This window comes from Micromys minutus, assembly GCF_963924665.1.
Source record: "Micromys minutus genome assembly, chromosome: 14".
Taxonomy (NCBI): domain Eukaryota; kingdom Metazoa; phylum Chordata; class Mammalia; order Rodentia; family Muridae; genus Micromys; species Micromys minutus.
This window is the reverse complement of record NC_137983.1, coordinates 46,925,363-46,936,012: the sequence shown is the minus strand read 5'-3', so window position 1 is coordinate 46,936,012 and position 10,650 is coordinate 46,925,363.

Below are 10,650 nucleotides of genomic sequence, written 5' to 3'. Positions count from 1 at the left end.
CACACAAGATGCATCCAGCACAGGAAGGTTACACAGAATTGAACAGAGAACACAGTCCTCAGGCCTCCTGGGATCTAAAAGAGAATGGCTCTTCCATGGTCTCAGCAGTCAGTTCTATGACATCCTATCTGCATTAGAAACTTTAGCATTAGAAACCCCTTCATAACTGTAAGTTGTCCAACTCCATCCTCCATGGGTAATGTTTGGATTACCTGGTAAGTGCTTTTATAAAAGATTCAGCCACAACTTTCCAATCTAATTGTGTTGCAGACATACATGAATGGATGAAAGCAATCATGACATTCATTTTTTTGCTGAAAATGCTCTTCCATCTTCTGATGGCACACAGGATGTGGTAGTTTTCGTGACCTACTGCTGCAAACTCATATGTAACTCTTAGTAGGTAGAAAATAAATAAAAGGTGCTTGGATCTCTATTTCCAAGGCCAAAAATAAAGTCCTGTTGTAAAGCGAATTTATTTCCCAGTCCACATTAATATTCATCAATGAGATTATCTTTTCTATAGAGAAAAGCTGTAGAAGGGAGATGCTGACACTGGGAAGGACATGAGTGGACTCAAATATTCTCAGCAATGCAGATACAGTGGTTGAAATCCATGTTTTTAATCTTTTCCTTAACCTGGAAACCTCAGCAAGAAACCAAAATAATTTTACTCTGAGGATAAATTCCAGTGAATGTGGGGGGGTCCCTTCTTTCTATACCTAACTTAGGTCTTCAGGGTCTGCACAGGTCTGATTTTAGATAGGCAACCTCCACTCATGATGGGGTGTTCTATGTAAGCTAAGTAAGTTCAGGTAAGTGGTCTGTTGGGTTATATAACATTTTTCCCTGATAAATAACATATAGTAATGTGTTTAACCACTTTCAGTAAATAAAGAACAGCAGTGTAAATTTTCAATAGAATATAGGATTTCTCTTCAGAAAGATCTTCCCTATCATTTATTCAAATAATCACAGAGAGATAGACAGACAGACGGATAGACATATATATTTATATTTTGTGTCTATACATATATATAGATAAAATATATACATATATACACATATATTATATTAATTAGTAGATATAATATAAACATAATATAAATAGAAACTATACTATATAATAAATATAAATATAATATGAAATATATATAAACCAAAATTATATAGAGAGGAATATATAATAAATAAAGAGAATATACATATAAAATATATGGGTTTGTATCAGTAGACCAAAGACAACCTATATAGTACATTAACTGATACAAAACCATATATTTCTGTTTCTTAATATTCTAATAAGATTTTCTTTCATTTGGCTTAGAAATTATCTGCTTATACCAATAACAAATGAAATCTAAAAGTCAAAGAACAGGTTTTTAAGAATACTTACATGGACAAAAAATAAATACCATAGCAAATCATCACAAGGGGAAGCAATATAATGGGAACAGATAAGGTGTGACAAATCTTGGGCATATTGAAGAAGGTGGAGCAGAGGAAAGTTTGCAAACACACAAAAAAAATGATTACACTCAACATTTTGGAACAATACACCTTGATGACAGTCTTAGTCAGGGTTTCTATTCCTGCATAACTTCATGCCAAGAAGCAAGTTTGGGAGGAAAGAATTTATTTAACTTACATTTCCACGTTCATCACCAAAGAATGTCAGGACTGGAACTCAAGTAGGTCAGGAAGCAGGAGCTGATGAGGCCATGGAGGGATGTTACTTATTGGCTTGCTCAGCTTGCTTTCTTATAGAACCCAGGAGGCCCAGGGATGGCACCACCCACAATGGGCTCTCCTACCCTCATTCACTAATTGAGAATCACTCATTGCCTTACATCTGGATCTCATGGAGGCATTTCCTCAAGGGAGGCTCCTTTCTCTGTGAAAACTCCAGCTTGTGTCAAGTTGACACAAAACCAGCCAGTACAGTGACAATGATCAATGTGAATGGTCATAACCTAGTCTTCAATGCATAATTGCTGTCAGATGCCCTTGCAAACGTTTCCTCTGAATAAGCATGCGACAGCTTCCAATTCAGCTGGTCATTGTGAGAATCTATTGTGACAGTAACAACAGATGTTGTGGCTGAGAGCCTTTTTTTAACCTCCTGGTCTCATTTGCATTTTTGGTAGTGTTGGTAGAGGTTATTTAAGTTTTACTTTAATAACTATTAGGTTTTTTCTAACACAATTATAGCAAGAATTGTGAAATCTTTCTCTTTAAATTAGTTCCAAAACCCCAAACTTACTACACAGTCTCACAGATGGTCCCTGGTGAGGCCATCCTGAGTTTTACACTGATTCCATTTTTCATTTCAGCAACCAGCCCCTCTCCCTTTGGAGCATATATATTACTACTTGGTTTCACATCCCTAGAACCAGTCACCTTCATCACACATTGGTTTCTAAATTGGTTTTGTTTTGCTCCCCGAGGCCACTTCACAAATGTATTTCTCACAGCCGTAGTCCTCTGGATCCTTCTAGAGTGGGTAGAGAAGTATGGGTATGTTAGACTGGCAAATCCATGCTCATATTCCAATGACTCCAAGCCTCTCAACTGCTACCCTCCCATTAAGCCATGGCAAAGCATGTGGTTCCAGTTTGCTTTTACTTTATTTGGTTGTTTCACAGAGTTAAAATCCCTTCCACTTTCTATGGTATGTTAAATGAAAAGCTTCTACTTAGTGGGATAATCTAAATACATCTGGACTGGTCTAACATTGTATTTTCTCCATGATTCCAATCCTTTAGCATCTATTTTGGCATATATTTTTTCAGATACTTATCTGTATAAATTAGAAAAGCAAAGTAACCCATTTGAAGGATGGTATGCTCCTTATGGGTAATATTTTCTGCTTTGCCATTAGTGTTCTGTGCCAACTAGAGTCTCATAATATATCTAGGGGTCACTATAGTCTCATGATATATCTAGGGGTCACTATAGTCTCATGATATATCTAGGGGTCACTATAGTCTCATGATATATCTAGGGGTCTCTATAGTCTCATGATATATCTAGGGGTCACTATAGTCTCATGATATATCTAGGGGTCACTATAGTCTCATGATATATCTAGGGGTCACTATAGTCTCATGATATATCTAGGGGTCACTATAGTCTCATGATATATCTAGGGGTCACTATAGTCTCATGATATATCTAGGGGTCTCTATAGTCTTGTAATATGTCTAGAATGAAAGGAGGGATGAAATGTGCCTTGGAAATACAATCCGGATCTGATGTAAGAGATGTAGTAACTATTTCTTCAAGAACTGCATTGCTGATTTTTTTTTCACATGGGTTACTTTCTCCTCTCAGATTCTCCACAAAAATTCGTTCAGTGTCTCTGGCATCTTCGGGGTGTTGGTGCGAATCTGTAAAGTATCTTTCAAAAAACAGAAAACAGTACCTTCCCCATTGGTTCTCTAACAGAAACAGTAGACACCCTGTGAGTTGGGAATCCAACTCACATTGTCCTCTGGCCTCTAACAGGATGAGATTCTGTATCTTATTTTTAGAAATTGTAGACTTAAAATATCAGATACAAATTGAATTCAATACTTAAGTATGAAATATCAAGCTCTAAATTTACTTTTAAATGTCCCATACCATGAGTCTGAGCAATGTTTTTTTATGCGTGCTCTTAAAACATAGGTGGCAATAACAAAAATAGCAAACAGTTATTTTAACAATTCTTCTGTACAATTGGAGTAGCAAAAGACAGAGAGACAGAGAACACAAGGAGTAACAGCAAGTAGTCCCAAACCACACATGAATGTGGATAATAACCAAATTTTATAGGTAACTACAACAACTGGACAGAAAAAAAAACAAAACAAAAGCCAATTTAAAATTGGCAGAGTAGGACATAAGAGATGGTTCAGTAGTTAAAGATGCTCCAAGAGAAACTGCATTCTCTTCCCAGTACCTATCTGACAGCTCACAATGATTTGTAACTCCAGTTTCACATTTCCAGGGATCCAATGCTCTCTCCTGACCTTCTGGGTTTACAAAGCACCACACCACACATGGGGCATAGACATATATACCAAGGCAAAGCACTCATAGACATAAAAAATAAATAAATGTTTTTTTAAGTCAGCAATGTAAGGTTGCATGATGGCTCAATATGTAAGACTTTCCTATGCAAGGATGAAGACATGAATTCTGAATCACTAGTAGCCCATATGAAAACAAAGTATGTCTGCACACAGTCTGGTAACCATGGCATTGTGGGATGAAGACAGTTGTCTTAGTTACTTTTCTACCAATGTGATAAGATGCCATTACCAATGCAACTTATAAAAGAAATTAATGTGGGGCTTATAGTTTCACAAGGTTAGAGTCTATGGTCATCAAGGCAGGCAACATGGTAGCAGGCAGACAAGCATGGTGCTGAAACAGTAGCTGAGAGATGACATCTGAGACAGCATAGCTCTTTTGAAACCTCAACCCCTTTCCTAGTTACACACTTCCTCCAGCAAGGCCACACTTTCTAATCCTTCCCAAACACTTCTACTAACTAAGAAACAAGTATACAAATGTGTGATCCAACTTCGTTCAAAGAACTGCACTAGACTAGCTCTTGGTTCAATGAGAAACCTTGTTTTAGAGAAATAATACAGATAATAATAGAGTAAGAAACCTTTGTCCTCCTTTGTTCTCTGAATAATCACAAGCATGTGAGTGTGTATGTGTATGTGCACACACACATACACATGCATATATGTACATGCATGCATGCATATGCTCTCTCTCTCTGTCTCTCTCCCTCTCTCTCTCTCTCCTTCTCTCTCTCTCTCTCACACACACCCACACACACACATATCTCCCCTGACACCTACATGAAGGAAATAGGTAAAGAACTTTGATAAGACATTGTTAAAATAAAATACACAAGAGTTTCATGAAAAATTCTCAAGATTGCTGATCATTAGTGAAATGCAAATTAAAATCACAAGATAAAACCTCACCCCTATTATTTATAAAAGTTATGTACATTGATGGAATATGAAAAGGGAAACTTTTATGTGATGTTGTCAATAATATGATTAATATAACTTAAATTTTATTGTAATTAAATTTATACATACATACATATACATATATACATACATATACAGAAAGAGAAAGAGAGAGAATATGGAAGGTACATTTATGCCATGATACACATGTATAGTCCAAAGGAAAACTTTATGGAATCTTTCTGCTTCTTCTACATGGGGTCAAGATGTAGATTTTAGGTTGCCAACTTGTGTTGCAACTACTTTGCCATCTTGTGGTAGTAGGTGCTGAGCTATCTTATCTACCTTAGTATAATCTTTATAACAAACTATATGAAGACTTCTCAATAAACTACTTGTAAATTCCATTACATGGTACCCACTCACTTTTGTGTATTCATACAAATAAAATGTATAAATGAAAGATATGTTAGCACTTTAATATGCATTGACACACTATTCATAGTGACAGAAATACAGAATCAGTATAGTTAGGAGTACATCATGGAAAAATGAATTGAGAGAAAAAAAATGTATACATCAACTGAGCCTGCCTCCACTATTTCCCTATTCTTATGCCTATTTCTGGTCCCACAGCTCCTACAGATGCTCTCCTTTGTGAGTTCTCCCAAAACTAAGGCTGCCCAAACCTTTTTAAAGTCTGAGGCTAGCTTTGGACATGCAGTTTGTGCCTTGACCACCTGGAAATTTTCCTCAAAAACAGAGAAAGCCTCACTTTCTCCACACTCCCAAGCCTAGCTCCAGATGTGTACCTTGTGACTTGCTTTGTCTGTTGATGCTCCCAGAACCTCAATCACCAGCACCATCAATACCCCCTCAAGCCTAGTTCTGGATGTTCTGCTCCTGTACTGGCCCGGCCACACTATAGTCTCACACAAGATGCAGGATCAGTGAAAGAAGCCCATATGTCCAGGTCATATCAGAAATACACAAACTGGACAAAAGGTCAAAATGCTCTGCACCCCATATCCACTTGTTAGTCCATAGGACCTTAGGTTCATAGGAAGACTCTAATGAGAATTACCTAGACTATCCCAATGACACAAAATTTGAAAGAACAGTAATAAACCTTATCTGAGAATTCAAGTGTAAAAAGGACACAGACACCTCAATGAACTTAATAAGAATAAAAATAAATGTCTGAATTATGACCAAGAAAATACAAACACATGGCTGAATGAAATGCTAAAGGCAGCTCAGGATTTAGGATTGAATTGAATAAAGGTGTAGAAATATTGAAGGGTACTCAAAATAAAAAGTTAATTTAATAATCCAATTACAAAACCCCAGGGAAAGCCTTACAAGTAGAATGGTTGCGTAAAAGAGACTAGCAGGACTTGATAAAGTGGAGAATAGGACCAACTTTGGAGAATAGTGCAAGCCAAGACTATGATAATTTTTGTCATGAAATAAATATACAATAACTGTAGGACACTATGGAAAGAACAAACTTTTGAATCAACAACAACATGGATGAAGAAGAATCCCAGATTATATCTGGCATAGCGAAGATCTCCAACAAACTCATAAAAGTAAATTTCCCCCAAATTTAGGGAATACCCATAGAGAAGCAAACAAAACTACAAATAGACAAAGTGAGAAAAAAAACTCACCATGACATATTGTACTTAAAATACTAACTGTACTAACAAAAAGATATTGAAAGCTGCAAGGAAAAAAATGAGGAAAACCAAAAGTTACATATAAAGGAAAACCCATTACAATATAACATATTTCTTCTTAATGGAAACTTTAAAGTAAAGAAGAACCTGGTATAATGGGTTTCAAGTTTTAAAAGACTATAGATGGCAACCCAGACTATGTACTGTCACAAATATCTACCTTAGTTGAAGGAGGAAGAAAAAAATTTCATAGTATAAACAGTCTTCAGAAATTTATGTCCACCAAACCATTCCTACAGAAAATATAGAAGACAATACTTAGGAGTGAAAAAAAAACCATAAGCACAGCCAACAGACTATGGAAAGAAAACAGAATTAAAACTACTAAAAAGATCAGAACTAAGAACACAACAACAAACAATAACAAAGCCAAAATGACAGCAATCAACCCTCACATATTGATAATAGTATTATTGAACATCTATAAATGAGAATGGCCCTTTAATCTCCAATCAAAAGGCACATATTTATTCAATAGATTAATAAACAAAATATGTTTTTTTTTCTGTTGCCTACATAGGAATCTCTTACCTTCAAAGGAAGTTACCACATTAATGGGAAAGAATGATAAAAAGTACTCTAAGAAAATGAGACTAAGAAGCAAACAGATGTTGCAATTTTAATATCTGACAAAGTATATGCCAAGCTAAAATCAATTAGAAGAAATGAAGAACACTTAATTTATAATCATGGAAAGACTTAACCAAGAAAACACTACAACCCTACACTTGTTCACTAAATCCTTACTCCCTCAGCTACATAAGGAGCAAATTTCTGGGCTTTGAGACAGAAATCATTTTTAACTATGTAATATTAGATGAATTCAATGTCCCATTTCTTCTATACAAAGGTAATCTATAAAAATTAAAAGAGAGCTAGCTAGTACTTTGAGAAGATAAATAAGGTCCACAGGCAAGTAGCCTTGATGGGTATACATGCAAAAATTCTCAATAAGATACTTACAATCTCAATATAGGCATATATTTTAAAAATTACCCACTATGGCCAAGTTGCTTTTCTGTCAGATATGTAGGCATTGGTCAGTATTTAAATCAATTAATATAGTATTGATAGATGCAAAAAATGGTTTTGAGAAAACTGTAACGTGTTTTCATACGTCTCAGAAAGAGTTGGGATGGAGAAAACAAATTTGAGCATAACAGAGGCAACATAGGACACGCCCACAGGCAATATTGCCCTGATAGGAGAACACCTTGAGTAATCCCACTAAACCCAGGAACAAGATAGGGCTGTAACCTAGTCCCATTCTTTTACAATATAGTGCTTGAAAACACTAGCTAAGGCAACAAGAGAAGAAAATTAAATGGATAGAAACAGGAAAAGAAGACAAATTGCAGATATAATTTTATACTTAAAAGATCTCAAAAGCTCACCTGAAATCTTCTAGAAATAATCAACATTTCCAAAAAATCAAAAACTTTCAGAGAATAAACAAAAATCAGAGGCCTTTCTGTACACCAATTACAAACATGCTGAGAAAGAGATACAGACACACAACCATTCACAATAATCTTAAATCGTTTTCTAGAAATAAACCAGGAAAAGTATGTTAAAGATCCACACAATGTAACTTTAAATGTCTGGAGAAAGAGATGGTGGAAGCCAGTAGAAATAGAAAGACATTCCATTCTCATCTATGTGTAAAAAATGGTCTTGTGATAATGGCCATCTTACCAAAACCAACATATGGACTCAACTAAGCCCCAGTCAAAAATCTCATCCCAGTTTTTATAGAAATAGGGAAAGCTCGTAAAACTCATATCAAACTACAAAGGGCCTTGGACAATCAAAGTAATCCTGAGCCAAAAGAATAGATCTGGGTGTGTTTATATTCCAGATCTTAAGACAGATTATAGAGCTGTTATTAGAGTTGGTTTTAATGCCAGATTGCTATAAATGAGAGTCAGCTGAATTGGGAATCTCACTTAACAAACTGGCCAGAATGGCATCCGAAGGTTCATTCCATCTGTGGGCAGTACCTTGTGATAGGACCCAGATAAAATAAGTGTATTTCAGAAAGAAATTTGTTCTCAGCTTTATCTGCCCTGTTATAACTGATGTTGTTGATTCCCTTGCTAACAGTATAGCCATGCTTCCAAGTTTTCCTCATAGAATAAGGACCAGGAGCTCTCCGAGAACTTTCAAGACTCCTTATGATACCAGACTAGGACTACGGAGGCAACCTGCCTTGTGGACTAACTGACTACTGGTCATCACCCACTACTGAGAGACAGATTTTTTGGGGGGACTGCTCTAGTATAGTGCCCTCAAGCTCAAGGACAAGGTACTGTGCTCTTAGCATTGCACATGTGATTCCTTTGTGGCTGCTATTTTAAATGTCACATAATGAATTCTGGTTTGTTTTTCCTGTTTTTCTTTTGTCATTCTCTTGGTTATGTTCTTCTTGAGAACCATGACTAGTAATAAAAACAAAACCTGTACTGAAACAAAACAGGCATTTAGATCCTGGGGAGAAAATAAAAACCCCAAATATAATACACATAACTACAGCCCTCTGGTATTTGACAAAGAGGCCCAAAATACACACTGAAAAAAAAAAACATGGCATCTTCAACAAATAGTGCTGGAAAACTGGGTGTTTACATGCAGAATAAAATTAGACCCAAATCTATTACTCTGTACAAAAGTCAAACTCAACTCTGAGACTGATAGAAGAAAGAAATAGCCAGTACTCCATAAGACACAGGTGTAAATAAAGACTTTCTGAATTGGACTCCAAGAGATCAATGCCAACAATTGACAAATGGAACCTCATAAAACTGAAAAGCGACTATACAGAAAGACTCAATCAGTCGAGCGATGGAAAATTCCACATATTTTGGAAATTATTTGTCAGCTATAGGTATGGTAGAGGATTCATATCCAGAATATATAAAGCATGCAAAAGCCAAAAGGGTAAAGGGGGAAAGGTCAGGTATGGGGGGATACAGGCTTCCACATACAATACAGTGTAACTTAAATTTCTTTATCAGCATGGCTTGTTCACCTAAAAATGCCTTACTGATATTGCCTGTCAAATAAAATCTTATCAAAGAAACATTGTTGGGATTCTGTAAACCCCACCCCTCAGATACCTAGCAACAGCCAGGTATACCCCACCCCTCAATTACCTGGCAGTAGCCAGGTATGCTCTGCCCCAGTGACCTGAGACTATAAAAGGAGCTGCTTGCCCCCTCTTCTCTCTCTTGGCCTCTCTTGCTCTTGTGCTCTTGCAGCCTTGCTCTCCTACTCCTACCCCTCCACTTCCCTTTCCCTTCCCCCTCTCTCCCATGTGCTCATGGCCAGCCTCTACTCCTCTACTGCCCCCCCCCTCTGCCTCTACCACCCTCTTAACTCTCCCATAACCTGAATAAACTCTATTCCGTACTATACTGTTATGTGGCTGGTCCCTCAGGGAAGGGATTCCTAACATGGACCCCCCAGAGGCATCTCCCTTGCCCCCAGGCCTCGCCACACCTCCATGGGCCATATGCCCCCCACTCTCTTCATCCTTCCCCTAACAAACATCATTCAGTAGAACAGTTTGGATAGACACCTTGATAAAGAACATAATACAGAGCTTTGTTTTTAATGTAAATATACAACCAAACATAACAAGAAACCACTATTTGATTTTTAAAATATATTAAAATGAAAAGGAACTGAAGATATACAGCCCTATGCAGTAAGAAAATACTATGAGAAAATGTCAGAGAATTTAAAGAAGACATCAACTATTTAATAATTATTGATGCAAAGGCCCATGCACTCTAATTACAGTGTGTGGATTGCCAGGTTTGAAGAGCTTCTACAAGTTAGAGACCAACCTGTTCTACACAGTGATTCCCACACAGCTGTGGTCTACAAAGTGAGATGCTGTGTCTAGATTCTTTCTTTCATGATTTCTG